At 34.1% G+C, this 22,685-nt stretch overlaps 1 long non-coding RNA gene across 1 annotated transcript; it reads right to left on the bottom strand.

Moving 5' to 3' along the window:
• Positions 1-9,721: 9,721 nt before the first annotated feature.
• Positions 9,722-11,976, bottom strand: LOC145578473 (uncharacterized). The gene is made up of 3 exons (XR_014098871.1): positions 11,840-11,976; positions 10,435-10,607; positions 9,722-9,925 (listed from the first exon to the last, which is right to left on the bottom strand). It is a non-coding gene; the product is annotated as an uncharacterized LOC145578473 (long non-coding RNA).
• Between the last annotated feature and the right edge of the window lie 10,709 nt (positions 11,977-22,685).

The raw sequence follows: 22,685 nt of genomic DNA, 5'->3' as shown, positions 1-22,685 counted from the left end.
CTTTTGGGAAAAGTATTGCGAATTTTAAAATTTTTTGTATAAAACTTTTGGAGGTTATCTAAGATGGCATGAAAATTAAAAGAGTTTGGTTTATATTTTTGGGAATTGAATACTAGATTTTGTTTTTCAGATGTTGATGTATAGTATTTTTGGAGTTATATTGTAATTAATGGATATTTGTAAAAATGTTTATCAACTTTTATATTATTATATGCTTCATGAATATTATAAAATTATGGAGTAATGTATATGATGTGCATATAAATAGCAGGTGAAAAATATAGGTACATATATCCTACAGGTTCCATAGAGAAACAAATACAGCTCATATACCGTACAAGAACAAATACTATAATTGAATTTTTGGCAAAAAAAAAAAAAATAACAAAGAGACCTGTTGTCGTTACTAACAGGTCTCTTAAATAACAACTATGAAACCTATTGGCCATGGTAACAGATCTCTTTGCTTTCTGAAATTTAAAAAATAATCACACGCAAAGAGACCCGTTGTCTTACTTCTTAGGTCTCTTATTAATACCAAAGAGACCTATTCTATTGACCAGGTCTCTTAACCAAAGAGACCTGTGAGCTAGAGACCTCCTAAGAAAAGGTCTCTTATGTCTATTTAAATAGGTCTCTAAGGCATATTTTGTAGTAGTGTGTCGGATTTTACGTAATCCGATCTGAATCCCCCATTGCCATCCCTAGTTGGGGCCGGCGCACGGTTTCAAGGGTAGTATGCACCAGCGCGCGGTGGTCGAGTTTCTTTTTTCTCCCCTTATGTTATATACCTTTGGTATTTTAGTTCTATCCCTATTTCAAGGCATGTTTCCAATTTTAGAATTGGCTTTTTAATTGGTTTTACTAACTTTTACTGATTTTGGATGTTGCAAACGGGGACAACAATGTTACATTGTGGAAAGAAGGCGGTGGATGGAGAGTGGCAGCATGTTTCAACCGTAGAGCCATAGGTTTTGCAAATTTCTCTTTGTAATTTCTACCTTACTACAATCTACAATTATTTTTCTTATGGACTTGACTGAACTAGTTTTTTAATTCGATTCTGCTATAGTTTTGTTGTGTGGTGATACAGTTGATTGTATGCTTTACTATGATATTGTTTTACAATATTTTCATTTAAGGTAGAGAAAGACATACTTGTGATCCTTTCTGCTTTAGGTTTTATACATCATCCAAGTTTATTGTTTGCACATTTTTTTGATTTGTTGATTTCATTTTCTCATTAGTAATACCTGCAAATCGGCATGTCGTGTTTATGATATTTCGCATCACAAATTCACAATTCCTGTAGTCTATGAAGGACTAGACGTTGCTTCTGCTCAGTAATGCTGCCTACAAATGCATGGAATCGTCTCAACTGGTTCCCTCCCCCAAATGTCGTACCTCTAAATGTAGGTGTATGCTTATGATAATCATACCTCTAAATTCAGTTCGATTATCATCATTATTCACCTATTTTACTTTAACATTCGACTAACCTCATCTTCCATTGTTTCTACAAATCTACAATACCATACATTAATCTTGATGCATGTTATGTACTTTCTATATTGATTAATCATTTATGCCAATAAAATTTGGCCTACAAAGATATAACAATGTCCTATATATAAACAATAAAAGTGAAACGTACAAACGTAATATAGCTCATGCATTATATGATTATATCAGCTTGGTGAACCTTTATTATGCATCTGAATGTACATAGACACAAGTCATTGGTTTGATTACCCAAATCGAGTACAAGTGTTAGCTGTGAATGAAAGGGGTAGATATGTTTAATAAGGGGCAGCGGTAAAGATATATCTTCCACTGATTATTCATAAGTCCTGATATTATGAGTAAGTTGTTTAGTTTTAATTCGTACATTATTATAATATGTATATTCAATCTATATTTCCACATCAATCCTACGAAAATAAATTAGAAGTATACTGTCTTAATACTCTAATAGGCAATATATATTCTACATCATCTTTGCCCTCAAATATTTAATCTTATTAATTATCAATTCAAGGAAGAAAGAACGCAGCAATGCATGAACAAACTCCATATCATCAATTTTCCGCTTGGCATATTCATTGAACACGATATAAGCACATAGAGATGATTTATTAAAACTAAGAACCATTGTCAAAAATTCCAATGACCTTGATTAAATTAAGAATCAATTCGACTGAACAAAAAAGGAAAAAAAAGAAAACACAGAGAGAGAACATTTCGTAAAAATCAAATATCGATCCATCATGATAAAGTTTCAAATTGAACAATCAATTCCATTATCCTTACTTAAACAGCAACATGAATCAAGAAAAAAAAAAAAAATTAAAATTCCAAGCAAACAAAATTTGAATTCCATCATCACTATCACAAAAATCGATTCACCTATCATACTAATTCAAATCATATTAAAGCTGCAAGGGCAAAAAGTCAGATTAAAGAGCATAAAATTAATTTATAACCAAGAATAAGATTATTTAAAGGTAACTCTCACTTTACCAGGAATAAGATTATTCAAGGGTAACTCTGGCACTAGTTGATGATGCCTTTACAATCAACGAATTTAAAATAATTATACGTTCTTTAGGATTGAACTCTTTCTCAATGAATTTCCAATTCCAAGGTTCCGCATTACTATATCCTTTTGAAGTTTTGGTAATCACCATACAATCCAACATGAAAACACTTTGCAACAAGTAGATAGCAACTGGTATCCACTTTAAATGGAAATTAGTCAGCTTGACCTCCTTCAGATTCTTGTGGACATATGGAATCGGAAGTTCACAGCTCTGACGGACAGGAGAATTTGGAAACTAGGAAAAAAAAAAAACAACAAACAAACAAACAAAAAGATTACCTGTCAAAATTACACCACATGAATAGTTCAAAACTAAATTTGTCAATCTATTTTATAAAATCATAAATTTAAAGGAGTTTGCCATATTTACACTCATCTCAAGCTTTTCCAAAAGCGGAAAGGATTTAAGAAGGCACGGGAGAGCCGACACTATACTGCCATCATCATTCGCACTGGAGTCTGGAGATGAATAGCTTCAAAACTGAGTGAAATATTTTGTGTGGGCTAGACGGTAATTTATTAACCTGAAAAAGAAGAAATTCTAGTAAATCAGACAATCATAAAAACTAGATATTAATAAAATATACAACGAGATGAATCCAACAAGATCCACTTAACCATATAATCTCTTATAGATTAACGGAAAATAATAATCAAAGTTATCAAAGTTTGACTCAAATATTAGCAATGGGGCAAACAAATAGGAACAGAAGGAGTACATCAGTATATGTTAGCCAACACAAGCATATATTCATAAATTCCACCACGCACCAGAGGTTTCCCTCCTCGGAGGATCAGATATTTAATTTTGGTTTCAGCTGCAAGACTTTTTAACATATCTTCTCCTCCACCAGATCCCAGACACATATACACACTTTCCAAATTTGATACATTTTTATAAGAGCACTTCAAAGGATTGTCATTAAAAATCTCTAATTTCTTCAAATTCTTGGCACTAAGTTCAAATTCTTGCAAACTTGGACATTCTCCAATTGAGAGGGAGCGCAAGCGAGGGAAATTATTGCCGATCTCCAACTTATCGGGAAGATTACACATTCTCAACCGTAAACATTCAACAGTTGAACAACTAGATAAGATGTCCCGCCACTGAATGCCCATCCCCTCTAGAGTAATATTAGTTAGATGAAGTGTAGTTAAGTTTCTTGGTACAATAAAATCATTCTCAAGCTTCAGGATGCAGGAATCTAAACGCAGATCTTGTAAATAAGAAAATTGGGAAAGAAAGGAACCGCTGATAAGATGCAACCCTTTACAATGGGACTGGAAATAAGCTCTCCACCTATCTATACATATAAACTGCAGGGCGAGAATGTGTAGACCCGTATTCGCAGCAGCAAAATTGATCCAGCGATCAACATCATCGGTATAACTGTCATCAAGGGGAAATTCCCTGTTTCTCATGGTGAGAAACAAAATTTGTTTCTCATGAGGGCATTTTCGTGAATAAATCAACAACTTTTTTAATATTGTGGGCTCCACAGTTGAATAAAGTTGAAAAAGTTGTTGATTTATTCACAAAAATGCCCCATGAAAAACGAATTCGTTTCTCACGGTGAGAAACTGGGGCTTCCTCGTCATCAAGGCAACATGCAACAGTAAAAGATAAGATCTTCTGACCCCTGTAGTTCTGCAGCACCTGATCCACACTTTTCACATATGCCTGCTTATAAGAAAGTTGTTCACAATGAGTGCAATGAATCCTGTGTGGATTACCAGACAACACAAACCAATCCAAGTCGAGGGATGGAATGGTCAAGCACAAGTTTCTCCATCTTTTTGATAGCACAGCCATTCTTGCAACATCACGCAGCGACATATATGAGAGAATATCTAACAAAACCACATCAGGAAGTTCACTGAGACCATCTTTGACATTCACATTCAGATTGTCGACCTTGGAATTATCATCATCAATAACAACCTACATTGTAGCATCTCAATTAGAATTACCAATACATTCACCTGATTATCATGGAAATAACTGAAAATAAAACTTGTATGTTTATATGACTTCAAATTATGGAGGCCAGGTCTCATAGAATATAACAAAATAAATTACCTTGCAAGAGTGTATTCGATTGGTAGCACGATAACTCCTCCATATTCCATAGAGTGCAGCAACAGTAGCTACAAGGAAGGTGATATCCACCTTCATATTCTAAAAGCAAAACATCAATATTAAATCCTTAAACAAAAACATAAATAAAATACTGTTGTAAAATAACAAAGCAGCCCCTGTAATACTGATTGAGTAACCCTAAATCATCTTAACCTTTATAACACTATTGAGTAACCCCTGTAACATTGATCAAGTAAAAGCATCATACCTATAATTTTAAATTAGGTGATTTGCTTGGTGAAATCGCTAAAATTGGGTTTAGAAATTACAATTGATGGAACATTTGAAAATTAGACATTATCATCTTCTTCTCTCCCTAGAAATAATTAATAAAAAAATAGAAATAGAAATGTCTTATATGCCCCGTTTATCAATTTGGTAAATCAAGCCAATGAACATGTATTTCCTCGGGATTAACATCCCTTGTTTATCTAGGAGATAATATAACAACCCCAAATCTCCCTCTACGGAAATACCAGTATAATACGTATAATTATACTGTAGAGATAGACTTGAGCGTGTTACCGCCGCGTGATTATGCAAGGCTACCAAAACTTACTAAACAAAGCCAATACTTTACAGCGGAAAACTTCAATACTCTTTCTTTATTAATAATAGACCATAAATAGTAACCATTGTCATGAATACTCAAAATAAAACATAAGGACCAACATTCCCTAATCTAGGTGAAACCATTCTCAGGACTCCATATGCTCAATCATTGACTCCACCTGAAATTAGTTAACACTGCTTACCATTACGGTAAACAGGGCGAGTCAAAACAAAATAAGAAATACGGATTAGCAAAATATGCTAAGTACGATAAGTGCAAGATAATTAAACTCAATTTATTAGCAAACATGCTTTTGAAATCAATTCCATCCATTCCAAAAATTAAACCAATAATTCCAACCCATAATTCCAACCCATAATTCCAAAACCAATTTTAATAATCAATATCAATAGACAAACCAATAAAACCAATTTCTCTTTAAAATCCAATTCCTTTAAATCCAATTCCTCACCCAAGTGTGCACACCCCCCAAGCTAGTCTCCTTATGTTACAAGGCTATTCTTGAAGAAAAACCTGGTCATGTAAAGTCCAAAGCCTTATCAATAAACCAAATCCGCATAGTGGGATTACCAATATGCTTACAAAGCATTAATAATTATTATTCAATAAATCATTTTTAAATCCAATAATTCCAACCTTTATAATAATAATTTAAACTCTTTTTTATTAAATTCAACATGCTTCCAAAATCAAACCTTTTAAACATGAATAATAATTTTAATTATTCAAAACATGATATAAAAATCAATACTCCAATTTATTTATCAAAACCAACATGCTTTTATTTCATAAATCATAATTTAATTCAATTCAATTTAATCCAATCATCATAAAATCATTCAAACATGCTTATTCAAACCAATCACTTTCAAGGTATCTAGCCACCTAACGTACCTTGATCCTTGCTAGCAAAACCACACAAAAGGAACCTCAAGAATCTTGATCGAACACACCCTACAAATAAATATAACCTTAATCAATAAAAGGTTAAAAATAAACATAATAATTAAATTAAAAACCCCTAACTATATGTACATGAACCTTTTAAATCATTTTCTCATAAATATCATTAAAAATCTGATTTTATATAATTAAAACTACTCATATTAATTTTTATAAATCCCCCATAATAATAGTAATTGATTGAATAAGAGAAGAGAAGAAGAAAAGATAAGAAACCAAGGAGAAGAGGAGGAGGAAGGGGCGGCAAGGGCAGCAGCACGACGGTAGGTGGCTACTTCTGGTGGTGGCTGGCGGCGGAAGGTGGTGCCGGGGGTGGAAGGTGGTGCTCGGTGGTGGTTATTGGCGCAAGGAGAAGAAAAGAAATGATAGATAGAGAATTTGAGAGAGAATTATGAGAATTTGTGTGAGTGTTTGATCATGAATTGAAGGGGTATTTATAGGCTAGTATGAGCATGAATTATGGTAGGAAAATGTAAAAAGAATTATGGCAAGAAGAGTTTATGGAATTACTTAGAGAAGTGAATAAATAAACAAGGAAAGTTTTGATATTAAAGGTGATTGAGAATAATAAAAATATGGAAGGTGTGTTGTCATGAAAATAATACGGCAATTGGAATTACTTGGGGAATACTCAAAAGAAATAAAAGGTAAGAAAATATGATGATCAAATATTAAGAAGATGGGAAAATGGAATTAAGGAAAATAAGTGATTTTAGGGAGATAATTAAAAATACAATTTACCAAAATAATTTCCCCCAAAATAATACAAGAGAGCCAAAAATCTTGAGCTTTCCACAACTCAGATTTTCGGATTTCTTTAGTAGTATTTAGGAAGATTTTTGCTTGGTTCTAAAGAATAAAAATAATTGTGTAAATAATATAGAATAATTAATTAATTAAATACCAATTATTCACCAACAAAATAACTAAGAAAATCAAATTTCCTACACATAGGAAATCCGAAATTCCTAGCTAATTCATGGGAATTTTCAGCCATCTTAATTAATTAATAAAATATAGTTTTGCCTTAATTAAAATATCCGAAATATATAAATAATCCATTTTTTAAATAGGATAAATGGATAATAAATCTTATCCAAAATAATAATTAAATTTCAAAATGCTTTTGGCGCCAAAATTAAAATATTATTTTGGCTCCAAATAATAAATTTACTAAAATACCCTTTTTATAGAACAAAATACATATTACAGATAATCTGGGATAAGCCCTTACTTAACTGTTTGTCAAAGGAAAAAACAAAAAATATGAAGTATAACTTAGCTGACATGAGTTCTATTCAGTTTCTACTTTCTAGTTGAACCTTTTTTTCAATTTTTTTTTAATCACAAATTCTAATTTAACTGTTCACAGTCCCCACATATAAAGTACATACAATCACCATCAACAGTCAATAATCATCAATCATCAATAATAATCAATAATCTATCCTACAACACCAGCAAAATTTCATATCAATGCAAATACGCATCAAGTGAACTTTGCGTTTGTAATTTTGTGTCAGTTTTAAGTCATCATCAATGGCTTGAAAATTCTTAGCTTAATTTTTAAAATCCATGTTTAAAATTACATTATTTGTAATTATTTCTTAGATTATGTTTATTTGGGATGCGTAACGATTGTATATGTTTATGTTTTGTTTACTGATTTTGTTTTCATATACATCTAATTTAATTCGAGAATTAAATTTGAGCAAAAATGATTGGAAAATCAACGTACGAGTTTCTTGCCTGTTTAACGTACAAAACTCCACAAACAAGATAACTTAATAAGTTTGAATATGGTCCTATTGAAGTTATTTTTATAAATTGTTTACCTGAATTAAATTTTTCATAAACCTCTTTGGTTTTTTTATTAATTTATTTTATAGAACAAAATTAGTGATTTTGGTGGCTTAATCAAGTTAGTAAATTAACTTAATTTCTTATTTTTTAGTTACAGGATGACTATGCTGATGCATGCCTCAACCAAAGCCAACTTTGTTCAACATTTTTACTCCGTTAGATACTTTTCAGTCGTTCCAAATAAGAAACAATACCATATTGTTAATGACAACATAATATTTCAGTACATATATTTGATTTTTTACAATTACAATTCTTAGATTATTTCCGCAACAATTTTTTATTTCCAGCTAAATATATTGATTTATTTTATATAAATGTAAAGATTTATTTTATATCAATTTTATTTTTCTAACATTTTAATGTTCTATCTATCCACTTTTTAAGATTAGATGTAGTTTTTTTTTCGAGGAAAGATTAGATGTAGTTGGTTGTGAATGAAGTTGGTGATTCCATCGAAATAAAAGATAAATGGTATATATCTGTTTTATTATTAATATTATTATTATTATTATTATTATTATTATTATTATTATTATTATTATTATTATTATTATTATTATTATTATTATATATATACTGGGTGGTTCCGCTGAAAACAAGGCTTATGCTAAAAACAACAAATCTCAACCATTCATTATTAGCACAAAAGATCAGACGGTTTAAAAGCCCTAAGATCTTTCCAACCTTACATATAATCAATTCAACCGTTTTAAAGGTCACTACATACTAAAATAAGGTAAATTTATCGAAATTGAAGACATTTACATAGAGTCACTATATATAAAAATAACATAACTATATCAATTTGACAATAATTACATAGTTGTCACTATATATATACTTAGGGTAATTATATCAATTTGATCCCATTTACCTAGAAGTCACTATATATAAAATTAAGGTAATTATATCAAGTTATGTTAATTTTGACGACATTTACACACAGGTCACTATATATAAAAATAAGAAAATAATAACAATTTTGACGATGCTTGCACATAGGTCATTATATATAAAAATAAGGTAACTTTATCAATTTTGATAACATTTACACAAAGGTCACTATATATAAAAATTCGGTAACTATATACATTAAGGTCACTATCTACAAAAATAAGATAATTATATCAATTTTGACCATATTTACATTAAGGTCACTATGTACAAAAATAGGATAACTATACCAATTTTGACCATATTCTCATAAAAGTCACTATTATACAAAAGTAGGGTAACTATATCAATTTTGACTACTTTTACATAAAGGTCACTATATACAAAGACAAGATAACTATATCAATTTTGATGGTAAATTCCAACCATAGTCAAGCAACACTAGGAGTAAGCAAAACCCAGTCAAAAACTAAGGACCCGGTCCCGGAACCGATTAGTACCGGGTCTAAGATTTTGGAACTGCTCCCAGAACTAGTATCAACCGAGTCCCAAAATTTTAGACTCGGAATCGGAACCGGTGGGTACCGGTTCCAGAACCGGGTACCTGGTGTTGTAGTTGACCAGCCATTAAAAAAACTTGAAACCATAGAAAATTTCCAGAATATTGAGATGAACAAATTAGATCTAAGTCTAACAAATACATGAATTATACATTACCAAATAAGTATGAGTCAAATAATCTATATAAATTATAATTTAACATATAATCGGGCTTCTTCTTCGGGTCACCGCCCTTAACTATCACCTCTTCTCTCATTCTCTTAACATTGGTGTGTTCTTCGTTGATGTGGTGGTGGTTCCGACTTCCTCAAATGCCATGAATGAGAACCTGTAAGAGAGAACAAGTTCATAATATGTTTTTCGTCAAAAAAATAATAATAATTAAGAATTTGATATAGATTTAAGAATTTGGAAAAGGGTGGTTGATGAATTATTAGATGATAGTGGCTGGTGAAATTTGTGAAGATGGTGCATTTGGTGGCCGGTGAAGAGTTGTTTTAGGGTTTTAATAATAAGAACTCCTTATAAGATGAATGGGTTGTGAGTAAGTGGGCTGGTAATAACAAAAAAGGCCCAATATTTCATTTGTTTATTGGATTCCAAAATTTCAGATGACTTGAAGAATTGGTTCCGAGTACCCATCGAGTACCGGGTCCAATTTTTTAAGAATTGGAACCGAAATCGGTTACAGCCGGATCCTAATTTTCGGACCCGGAACCGGTGGGACCAGTTCCAGGTCTGGACCCGTCGGGTCCAAACCGGTTCCGGGACCGGGTACCCATTTTTTTCGCCCACCCCTAAGCAACACCCAATCTAAGAGCCACTTGGATTTCATACCTTGCTGCCGCAACTTCTGCATCCTCCATATTCCACCTTCTTCACATATGTTGTACAACAGCCCATACCTCCCCCTTCTCATTACAAGCAAAAAAAACCAAGGCCCACATATTTTCTACCCAAATGCGCATCCACATTCACCTTTGTGACACCCATAGTAGGTCGAATTCATGCTACAACCAAAGAGAAATCGGCTTACAAAAAAAGCGATAAATTTATCTAATTTGACGACATTTACATAGAGGTCAATATAAACAAAGATATGGTATTTAAACAATTTGACAAATCATACACATAGGTCACTATATATAAAATAAAGGTTATTTATCAACTTGACACCATTTACATAGAGATCATTATATATAAATTTAAGGTAATTATATCAAATTTACCACATTTACACAAAGGTCACTGTATACAAAAAATATAGATAATTATTCCAATTTTACAACATTTACTCAAATCAAGAAAAAACCACACATAAAGAAATACATTGGCAGGAAAGTAACTTATAAATTGCAATTGAAGGAGAACAAACAAGTCATACCACAAGAACAATTGTATCTGTAGAATAGTGTAATTACTACGTACTTTTTAGCCAATTTTATCATCACACATAAAACCATAACTGACTACAAAAAAAAAATTCCCATTTCCAAAAATCCTTAAACTATGTGTACATTTAACGTCTCACGAAAAGGAGAGTCTAGCCATATACAACCCTTACAATTAAAGCTAATTTAAGCCAATGAGCCTAGGGTATGCGTACATTTGTACACTTACTATCAAGAATTATGCATAAAACTCAAATTAAGAGTTTGAGAAACAGAGGATATCTAAGTAACTAAATGCAAATCATATAATATAAACAAAAAAATATACGAAGAATTTTAATGCAAATAATCCATATATTATTCACGAATCACACATCAATATTGTTTACTAGTTGAATAACAAAAATTCAACCCAAACAACACCATAATCAAAGCAGAAAAAACAATAAAACAAAATTTCCAGACCATTTATCAATATCATAGTCGAAATTTAGCAGCAAAATCATCACCAATACACATAAAAACCTAATTTACTAAAAATCAAGCAGAATCAAACAAAATACAACTAAAAAAAACTCCTACAAAATTGAAACTGAAGTCGAAACTCAAAAAATTCGAATCGAAAAAATCAATTTGATTTGCTAAAAATAACATGCTAGCTCAAAAGCTAACAATCGAAGAATTCCTGAAAAAAGGGAAAATTACAAAATTAACTCAAAAAATTACACAAATGAAGCTCAAAACTACATTGGCGAAACTGAAATTTAAATCAAAACTCAAAAATTTCAAATCGGAAAATCAATTTGATTTAAATTACTCAAATAAAGCGAAATTAAAAATGATTTACTCACTTGATAGATTGTAGACGATAATGGCAATGAATTTGTTAATGAATCGAAGCAATCACAACTGTTAATTGAAGTAGTAGCATGAACACTTTGAAGAAGAATGAGTGCTTTCCCTTAATATTATTAGGAAGAATTGCCATTCCATATATACATCTACTTTTTTTTATAATTCCCAATTTACTGTCCACCCCAGCCATTTAATGAAATTTTTTTTTTTTTTAGTTTTTTGGCAAAACCGCTATTTGAGATAGCGGTTTAAGTAGGAACACCGCTACTTCAAGTAGCGGTTTCCACTCACTGGTCACTGTCAAAATTTCATCCTCGTCTCTCTGCTCTTTCATTCTCAAACTAATCACTTTTTCGATAAAACCAAAGTCCCCAATTCTCCATTGCCCATTATCCATTATACCTCACTCAAATTTCAGATCTCATCACTCTACTTCTCTCGTTAATTCTTCATATTTTCTTTCTCAATTGCCTAGCATCCTCAAACAAAATTTGTTAGGGGATTTTTCGATTAAGTTTGGGAATTTAATTTTTTTTTTTTTATAATTTAATTGGTTCTGGGTATATAGTCTTGCAATTCTCTTGTTCAATCCTATTTTTTTTTCCATCATCATATACGTTTTATACAAAGTATATGATAGAGTATAAAAACATACTCTATCAGTATATACTGTTAAGTATAGTGTGGACTGTGTGTTATGCGTCGCTGCCTTTGTCGACTGACCAGTGATCACCACCAATATCATCGTCTTTGTCCTCACATTAGGTGCAACAGGGTTTATAAAAATTTTAATTTTAGTAATTATGTAGTTTAGATCTAACTATGAGATTGTTTTGTTTTCCTCATTGTAATATTTTACATACTAATGAAATATATGACAACTTCTCTCTTGTTCTTGCCCTTCTCTCTCTAAAATCAGAGTACTCTTATTTTTTTTTTCACTAACAAATTAAGATTTGATTTTGTTTTTTATTTAATTTGGAGGAGTGTAATTTATTTTACAGTATCTTGTTTTCCTTCTATTTTTTATATGAATTCAGATTATTGTAGAATTTTATTAGAGAAATTTTTTTTTACATGAAATGGAAACCGCCACTTGAGTTGGCGGTTTTCCCTCAATTGAAAACCGCGAATTCAAGTGGCGGTTTTGTGTTAAACCATTAAAAAAAATAGGTTTAATTCTTAAATGGGTGACGTGTGTTAGGAAGATATTCCTTGCCTTTCTCATTGATTTGCAATGTATAAATACAATCCTATTCTAGGTAATTACAATCTAGGAAATCATATACTCTCTAGGGAAGACTATACAACTATTAATGTATCAACCTAGGGAATAATGTGTACATTGCATCTAACAATACATTGTATCTAATATACCCCCGTAGTCAAAGCGGGAGGTAATCGAACGCTGAGGCTATCACGGAAGTCTTCGAATAGAAGTTACGGAAGTCCCTTAGTAAAAATGTCAGCCACTTGATAACGAGAGGGATGTGAAGTACTCGGACTTGCCCTCGAGTGACTTTTTCACGAACGAAGTGGACGTCCATTTCAATGTGTTTGGTGCGTTGGTGTTGAACTGGATTTCCGGTGAGGTAAACCGCACTCACATTGTCATAATAGACCACGGTGGCTTTCTTGATGGGGCAACGGAGCTCAAGGAGGAGATTGCGTAGCCAGCAGGACTCAGCTACCACGTTTGCCACACCCCTATATTTGGCTTCAGCACTTGATCGAGACAAGGTGTGTTGCCTTTTTACCGACCAAGAAATTAAGTTTTCCCCAAGAAAAATGCAATAGCCAGAGGTGGAGCGTCTCGTGTCTGGGCAACCACCCCAATCGGCGTCGGTGTAGGAGAAAAGACCCGAGAGAGATGATGGGTAAAAGTGTAGACCAAGCTTCAAAGTACCTTGTAGATATCGCAAAATGCGGCGAAGGGCTTGCATATGTTCCTTGCGAGGATCATGCATGAAGAGGCATACTTGTTGAACGACATATGAGATATCGGGGCGGGTAAAAGTCAAATATTGTAGAGCACCCGCCAAGCTTCGGTATAGAGTAGGGTCCTCGATTGGTGGGCCGCAAGTAGCACTTAATTTTGCCTTGGTGTCGACAGGGGTGGATGATGGCTTGCAAGAAGACATGTTGGCTCTAGCTATGATATCCTTGGCATATGCTTGTTGAGATAGAAATATGCCGTTGCTATGGTGTGTGACCGAAATTCCAAGGAAGGAGTTAAGTATGCCAAGGTCCTTCATTGCGAACTCCGAATTTAATTTGGACATAATAGACTTGCGAAGAGTGTCGGATGATGCAGTGAGGATGATGTCATCAACATAGAGAAGGATGTAGGCCACTTGTTTGCCATGACAATATATGAAGAGAGAGTGGTCGGACTTGCTATGAATAAACCCAAGAGTGGACACAAAAGTAGCAAATCGGTGATACCAAGCCCGAGGAGCTTGCTTGAGGCCATAGAGAGCTTTATTGAGGAGGCAAACATGACCCGGTTTATTTTTGTCACGAAAACCGGGTGGTTGATGCATGTATACGGTTTCTTCAATATCACCATTCAAGAATGCATTTTTAACGTCCATTTGATGAATGGACCAAGCTTTAGACAAGGCGATGCTAAGAACGGTGCGAATGGTTGCCGGTTTGACTACCGGGCTAAAAGTTTCATCACAGTCAACTCCAACCTGTTGGTTCCTGTCATTAACAACAAGTCGGGCTTTATGCCTCTCAAAAACACCGTTAGCATCTTTCTTGTGGCGATAAAGCCACATACAAGGAATAATATTTGCATCACGAGGACGAGGGACCAACTCCCACGTCTTATTATTAATTAGAGAATTGTATTCCTCGAGCATGGCATTTTTCCAATTATGGTCTCCAAGTGCTTTGATAGGATTAGTGGGGAGAGGAGAGGGAGTAGCAGTGGTGTGGAGATTAAAGTGGCGTTTGGGCTTAAATATCCCATGTGAGCTTCTAATAGCCATTTGAGGAGAAAGAGATGGATTAGGATTTTGAGTGGGCTGATGATTGGAAATGGGCCTTGGAGAAGTAGCAGCATCATGGTGGAGAGGAGGGGAGACGGGCTGGGCCTCCGTTGTGGGGAGAGTGAGGGAGCCGTGAGTTTGGGGAGAGAGGAGGAGAGTGGGCTTCAGGGGGGGTAATATGGTTTGGGCCGTGGGGTGTGTTTGGGCCGTGGGAGTGGGGTGGGCTGCTGTAGGAGGAGTTTTTGAGTGTAAGTGATGTAGAATAGTAGGGGAAAGGCCATGTTCAAGAAATTCATAAGTGTTGGTAGTGGGAGTGTGGATTTTGGAGAAGGGGAATTGAGTCTCATCGAATAGTACATGACGAGAGATGAATATTTTGTTGGTGGACATGTCATAGCATTTGTATCCTCGATGATTAGAAGGGTAACCCAAAAACACACAAGGGGTGGATCGAGCTTGGAGTTTGTTGATAGAAGTAGAGGGGAAAAGTGGGTAGCAAAGGCACCCAAAAACTCTAAGATGTGAGTATGATGGATCTTTGTGGTAGAGAATTTTTGTGGGGGAGTTGAGTCCAATGGTTTTAGAGGGGAGGATGTTATGTAAGTAGGTGGCCATTTGTAGAGCATGGTGCCAAAAGGAGGGAGGCATGGAGGAATGAGCAAGTAGGGTACGAACCATGTTGTTTATTGATCGGATTTTTCTTTCGGCTTTCCCATTTTGAGAGGAAGTGTGGGGGCAAGAGAAGCGAAAGAGCATACCATTTTGTTCACAAAAGGATCGGAAAGGACCATTATCATATTCTCTACCATTGTCACATTAAAAACATTTAATCTCACGTTCAAATTGTGTTTTAGCATATGCACGAAATTGAAGAAAATAAGAATGAACTTGAGATTTCTTGCATATAGGAAAAGTCCACAAAAAATTGCTAAAATCATCCAAAAATAATACATAGTAAAGATGCCCTCCCGAACTCAATGTAGGTGAGGTCCAAAGATCACTGTGAACAATGTCAAATGGCATAGAAGTACTAGACATAGAAGGATAGAAGGGAAGTTTAACATGTTTTCCAAGAGGACAAGAAGTACACATGCTAGCATTAGAAATTCTATTACAATCCACAAAATTGTTCTCTTTTAAAGAACTCAAAATATTATTTCCGGGATGCCCTAGTCTATCATGCCATAGAGAAGAAGAAATTGCAGCAAAAGTTGAAGGTGAGGGAGCTTGAGATAAGGCGGTGGTGAGGGGATATAAGTCGCCGGAGCTATCACATCGCATAAGAGTTGTCCCCGTCGAAAGGTCCTTCACAGAAAAACCAAACGGGTCAAACTCAATAGAAACCCAATTATCACTAGTGAATTTTCTAACTGAAATTAGATTTTTGATTAATTTGGGTGCATGAAGAACATCATTGAGGGAAAAGGGAGGAAGGGGAGATGGAAGGGAAGCACAACCGACACCATTAATTGGAATACCATGCCCATTGCCAACAATAATATGACGTTGTTTGCTCAAATTAAAATAAGACGAGAGAGTACCTTGGTTGGATGTCATGTGAGAGGTGGCGTCGGTGTCCATGTACCACCCGTCATCCGGTGGTGTGAGAGAGAGAGTATGCATTGCGGCATCAATATCAGTTGGAGCATAATTCACTGTTGAAGGTGCTTGGGCCGAAAATGCTTGTTGTTGTGGGCGTGGGCCAAGGATTCCTTGCTGCATGTTGCTTGGACCAGAAGAACGAGGCCATGAAGTTGGGTAAGGGCAAGGAGGGGCAGCCCATTGTGGCTGAGCCCAAGGTTGGTAGTGAGGCCAAGGAGCCCATGGACCCCAGGGCTGCCACTGTTGCTGCTGGTTACGGTGGCCCTGTGGTTGCTGGTTGGTGGTGTGTCCACCACGGTTGTGGCCGTGGTTGCTGTGGCGACCCCTGCCACGACCACCACCCCCTCGGTGGCGACCGCCGCGGTTTCCGCGGCTGTTGCGGTTTGAGTGGTGAGAACCGTCTTGAACGGAGTGAGCTTCACCCTGAAACTGATCGGGGTCATTTGCGGTGGTAAGGAGAGCGGTGCCGGCGGCGAGTGCCTCAGATGCGGCTTGGTTGGAGAGGCGGGATTCTTCAAGAACAAGCATGGAACGAGTTTTGTAGAAGGAGGGTAAGGGCTCGGTTTGTTGGAGAATCGCAGCAACCCCATCAAACGATTTTGGAAGGCCGCGGATTATGGTGAGGATAAGTCGCTGGTTGTTCACCGGAGCATCAACGTCGACGAGTTGGTCAGAGATCATTTTCACATGTTGACAGTAAGCAGAGACGTCGGAGAAATTTTTCATCTCGACGGTGGAGAGTTGTGCCTCTAATTGTACAGCCCTTGTACATTTGTTGTCCTGAAAAATATCCTTCAATCTATCCCAGGCTTGTTTAGCCGTTGAGTTTGGCTCAAGAATTGTGGTGAGGAGGTCGCGAGAAATAGTGCCGTATATCCATTGAAGGATGATAGCATCAAGGCGAGTCCATAGGGCGGCGTCAATGGAGTCGTCTTTCTCATCAGGGGGGATTATATGGTCAATGACCTCGTAAGCGCGCGCCTGAACCTTGAACAACTCTGCCCACGAAGAGTATAATGGAGTTTTGCTCATCTCCAATGTAATTGGGATAAGAGTTTTGATGTTGGGTACAGCAAGAGCGGGGTGGAATGCAGGAGTTTTTGGTGGGTCAGTGGCGGTCATGCGGCTGATGATTAGAGGGGAAGAGGGAGAGAAGAAGATGAAGAGAAAAATACAGAGGAAGAAGACAGAGGATTCAAATTAGCCTGATACCATGTTAGGAAGATATTCCTTGCCTTTCTCATTGATTTGCAATGTATAAATACAATCCTATTCTAGGTAATTACAATCTAGGAAATCATATACTCTCTAGGGAAGACTATACAACTATTAATGTATCAACCTAGGGAATAATGTGTACATTGCATCTAACAATACATTGTATCTAATAACGTGGACAGTAAATTGGGAAATTATAAAAGTTTAGCTGTATTTATGGAATTGGAGGTAATTGGGGCATTATTCAAGGAGAGGACTCAAGAAGAATTGAGAAATTAGGAGAGAGAAAGGAGAGGAGAGATAAAATGACGCATGAAAATGAAGGAGGAGAGAGAAAGTAAGGGTTTTGTGTGTAATTGACAGAAAAAATCCCCAATCGTTAGATTTGATGAGTCAATCAACGGTCCAGATGAAACGTATTCAGTTTTCATATTTAGTCTTGTTTTCACATGATCCTCTTCCTATATATAGATGTGCATCTAATAATTTTTGTTACCTGTGTTCATGTGTGTATTTTTTAAAATTTTCTTATCAAAATATTTATTAGAGGAAACAAAGCCCAAATTAAACTTTGGATCGGAAATTTTTTTTGTCAAGTATTTAACAAAATTTGATCACGAAAAAAGAATGTTTATGGGTGATATATATATCATAATAAATGACGGATGAGATACCATATTTATGATTTATTTATTAATTATAAATACAATTTTCACATAACTAACATCAATTTAAAAACTGTCACTTTCTAACAAACAAATTAATCAAAATATTATATGGTATAAATAAGAATATTATATTTTTGTGAGATTTAAGGACATGTTCCGATTTACCTAAAAAAATTGAATTGAATTGAACTGAACTGATCTGAATTGATCAGACCTGAACTGAATAGAACTTAAATGAATTGTTTATGAGAGAAGGAAATTAGGAACTGAACTGAACTGAAATTAAGCTAAACAGAACAGGTCCAAGTACTCCGTAAAAAACATAAAAAATAAATTAATTGTGCATCGTACGGGCTTTTATCTAGTCAATAATCAATAACATAATGCTAAAACAGACACCAGGAATGACACGTGTCATTTTCAGATACTGTTTTTTCCCTCCAAAATCCCCTTCCCCTTTTTTCCCTTTTTCCCCCCTTTTTTTTTGCCATTAATTACCTATTATAAGCTATACACAAAATATTTACCAAATCATATCATATAATTGTGATTATTTTGATTCATATACCTTTTATTTCTGTAATTAATATTTTCCATTCTAGCTATGTAAATTTTAGACTACTATCTAATGTAATTTTAAATAAATGTAGAGTTTCCGAATGTTTAACATACAATCCTAAAGTAAAATTAAATTAACATAGGTTAAAAAATATACATAAAAAAGTTAAAAAAAAATATATTTTCCAACCAAAATTTATGTTAAATTAATAATAATAATAATAATAATAATTAAAAAAATTGGTGAATACGACGGGTAAAATATATACTTCTTATAAGATTGTAGTTACTGAAGTAGAAGATATGACAAGAAAATGTTAATTTTTTATTTTTTTTTCCGCGGGAGATAGAAAATGAAGGAATATACTTCTATTATATAATTAAGTGAAACAATATTCATTTATTTTTCAATTAATAAATTAAAATTATAAAAAATACTAATAACTTACCATATTATTCAAATTACATTCTTTTATTTTTGTATCCACCATTAGTAAATAAGCTCTTATTACTAATTGAATTATCTTTGTTTTATTTTCCTACAGAATAAATAATTAATAATTTGATTTATAAATCGTGCATCGCACGGGCACTATGCTAGTATATACTAAAAGGCACGCCCGTAATGACACGTGTCATCTCCTGGTGTATCCTTAGTTTTTTCTATTGTTACTTAGTTTTTTTTTATTATTCAAAACATCTATTAATTAATGAAATAATATTTACAAATTTTTTTTATAAATATTCCATATTATTGTAGTAATTGTTATATTTAAAATAAAAAGATTTCACAAATATTTCTAAAAAAATTTGGGCAATTATAAACTAAAAAATATATTCTTAAAATAATTTGTGACCTGTTATAGCATCATTACTATTTTCTAATGCTTTTCATACTCTACCCAAATCCTACTCATGTTACTAATCATTACCTTCTTAAACACTCCTAATCAATTCTTTCAACTAATGTTTTGACATACTTAAAATGCTAAATGCTATCAAGAACACTACAACTAACCAAGTGCGGATTTATCAATGATATACAAAATATTACATATAGGAGCATTTTTTTTAAGGAAAAATAATCCTAACTTTCATCAATTTTGGTAGAATAATCCCAACTTTGGATTATTCTGGAATAATCCAAACTTTGGGGGGTCTTCTTTTTCTTCAATCCCAAACTGTTCAACAAAAGTCAATGACTTGTTGTAACAGGTTATGTGCCACGTGTCAAGTTGCAATTAGTCCATAAAAAAATAATTTTTAAAAAAACACCCAGAAACCCCTTAATCCCATACCTGACCACCATAACCACCACCTGCCACTGCTGGCCGCGCCAACTCCTCCCTTCCCTATCCCAACAGTGCGCCGCTTTCCCCCCAAACCCCCTGTGCCAGTGTTGCGACCCACTTCCACCCACAATTCCCTCATTTTCCATTCGAAACACCCTCGAAACCCCTCCCCCACTCCCGAAAACCCCCAACAACCACTTTCTCACCGTCAAAAACCCTACTGGCTTGGGTTTTCGATGGTGGGGGAAGGGTATTTGGGGGTTTTCAGGAGTTGACGAGATTTTTAAAGAGAGTTTCGAGGGGTGGTGGTGGCTCGAAAAGGAGTTTTGAGTGGTGGTGGCGGCCGGAAATCGAGTGATGGTGCCAGCGGAAAAGGAGGGGAGGAAGGTGGCCTGGGTCGCATCACCGGTGTTGGGGGAGGGGGAAACCGGGGTTGGGGGAGGGGGGAAACCGGCGCAGGGGGAGAGAAGAGCAGCAGCGACCGCCAGAGCTAAGGTTATGGGTGGCCGGATTGTTTTAGGTGGTGGTTTTTTCTTTTTTTCTTTTTTTTTAGTTTTGTTTGTTTTTTTTTTTTTATATTTTGTTTTTATATTCTTTTAACCAATTAACGAGTGATACGTGTCACTTTTTTTAAAAAAATAAAAAAAAAACATTCAACCGGTAACCGATATTTGGGATTGAAGAAAAAGAAGACCCCTCAAAGTTCGGATTATTCCAGAATAATCTAAAGTTGGGATTATTCTATTAAAATTGATGAAAGTTGGGATTATTTTTTTCTAATTTTTCTTTTTTTTTAATAAGAAAATACATATAGGAGTATTACGGAATATGCTTTCTCCTTTTTTTTTTACTTTACCTATTTCATTTATCACGTTTAACAATGCAGAACTTTAACGGTTAATAACTTTACTTCTTCATGCCAATGCAGAACTTTAACGGTCAATAACTTTAATTCTTCATGATTAAAAATTATAAAAGTTATATATTGTGATAGTATTTAAAGACGAATCTAACAGTATCTTACAAGATCATGATACTATACATGATTTGACCTTATATCTGAACTTGTTCGATGATAAATGTTTCTAATAAGATACACCCTCCGTCCTTTTATTAGAGGCTCGTTTCTCTTAATTATGTGAGAAATATATATTAGAAATAGGTCACTAATTTAGAGATGGAAGGATTAATACTAATCTATCTAGAACTCCAAACCCAACCTTAAATCAATTAGAATGACTAGAATGCCACTAAAAGATTTCTGCTTACCTATTCAATTTTCTATGCCACTCTACAGCCCCGTTCTTTAGAGCTGCTCTGCTCTGCTCTGCTTAAATCAAATCTGCTCTGCTCTGCTCTATTTTCAAATAATAATTAATAATAACAATAATGATAATTAATATTCAATAATAATAATAATTAATATTGTATTGATGATAATAATTTATTATTTTGAATAATTATAATAATTATTAATAAAATAATTTTAATAATTATTAATATTAATGATAATTAATATTTATTAATCATAATAATAATTAATAATAATAGTTATCATTATTAATATTTAATAATTCAAACTATTAAGAATTAATATTTAATAATATTGTTAATTAATAATTTCTAATAATTATAACAATTCTTTCAAAAATAAATAATAATAATAATAACAATTAATAACAATTTCTTTTATAAACATTTGATATTAGAATCACAATGTGTAGAAACATTATATGTATGTGGGTATTGATTGTTAGTTCATTGAGTTGAATTATTTTTCAAATCTTTCCATACAATTTAAGAATTAAAAAAAAGAGGTTGTTTTCAAGTAGTACTTTGTATATCATTATTATATTTAGGGTATAAAATATATGATTAAGACAAATTTATAAGTAAAATCATTATTACTTATTAAATCATTTTATTTTAAAATTTTTGTGAAATAAATATAAGTAAACTGTTGTCTTTTATCTTTTTACTATTAACATATGTTTTTTTTTTTTGGTGAGAAAGTGGGCAAAGCCCAGGAAACAAAACACACAGAACAAAACGAAAACAAACGAAAAAACAGAACAAAACAAGAAAGGAAAAAACAGAACAGAAAAACTAAGCTAAAGCACTGTGAAATCCTTCAGCTCTCAGCCATGAAGGCTAAGTCCTAGCAAGCACCATTCGAGGACGAGTAGCTCCCCCCAAATCCTCCAATAAAATAGCCTCAAGATCCTTCGGGACCGCCGAGAAAATAGAGATAGGTTGAGACGCTTCGACCCCAAAATTGGCAAGCCAATCCGCCACTCGATTAGTCTCACGATAACAATGTTGGATTGTGACCTCCCATTCATCACGATCAATGAGAGCGCAGCACTTCCGAATTATATGAATGTAAGGAGAGTTGGGGGAGAAATCTTCCACCAACATTCTGACTACCACCTCCGAGTCCACACACACTTGAACCTTCCTATGTCCCCCATTCCAAGCAATAGCTAATCCTCTAAGAATAGAAAGTAA

The sequence above is a fragment of the Chenopodium album genome, chromosome 14 (assembly GCF_948465745.1).
Source record: "Chenopodium album chromosome 14, dcCheAlbu1.1, whole genome shotgun sequence".
NCBI classification, from domain to species: Eukaryota; Viridiplantae; Streptophyta; class Magnoliopsida; order Caryophyllales; family Amaranthaceae; genus Chenopodium; species Chenopodium album.
This window is presented reverse-complemented; position numbering and strand designations above follow the sequence as displayed.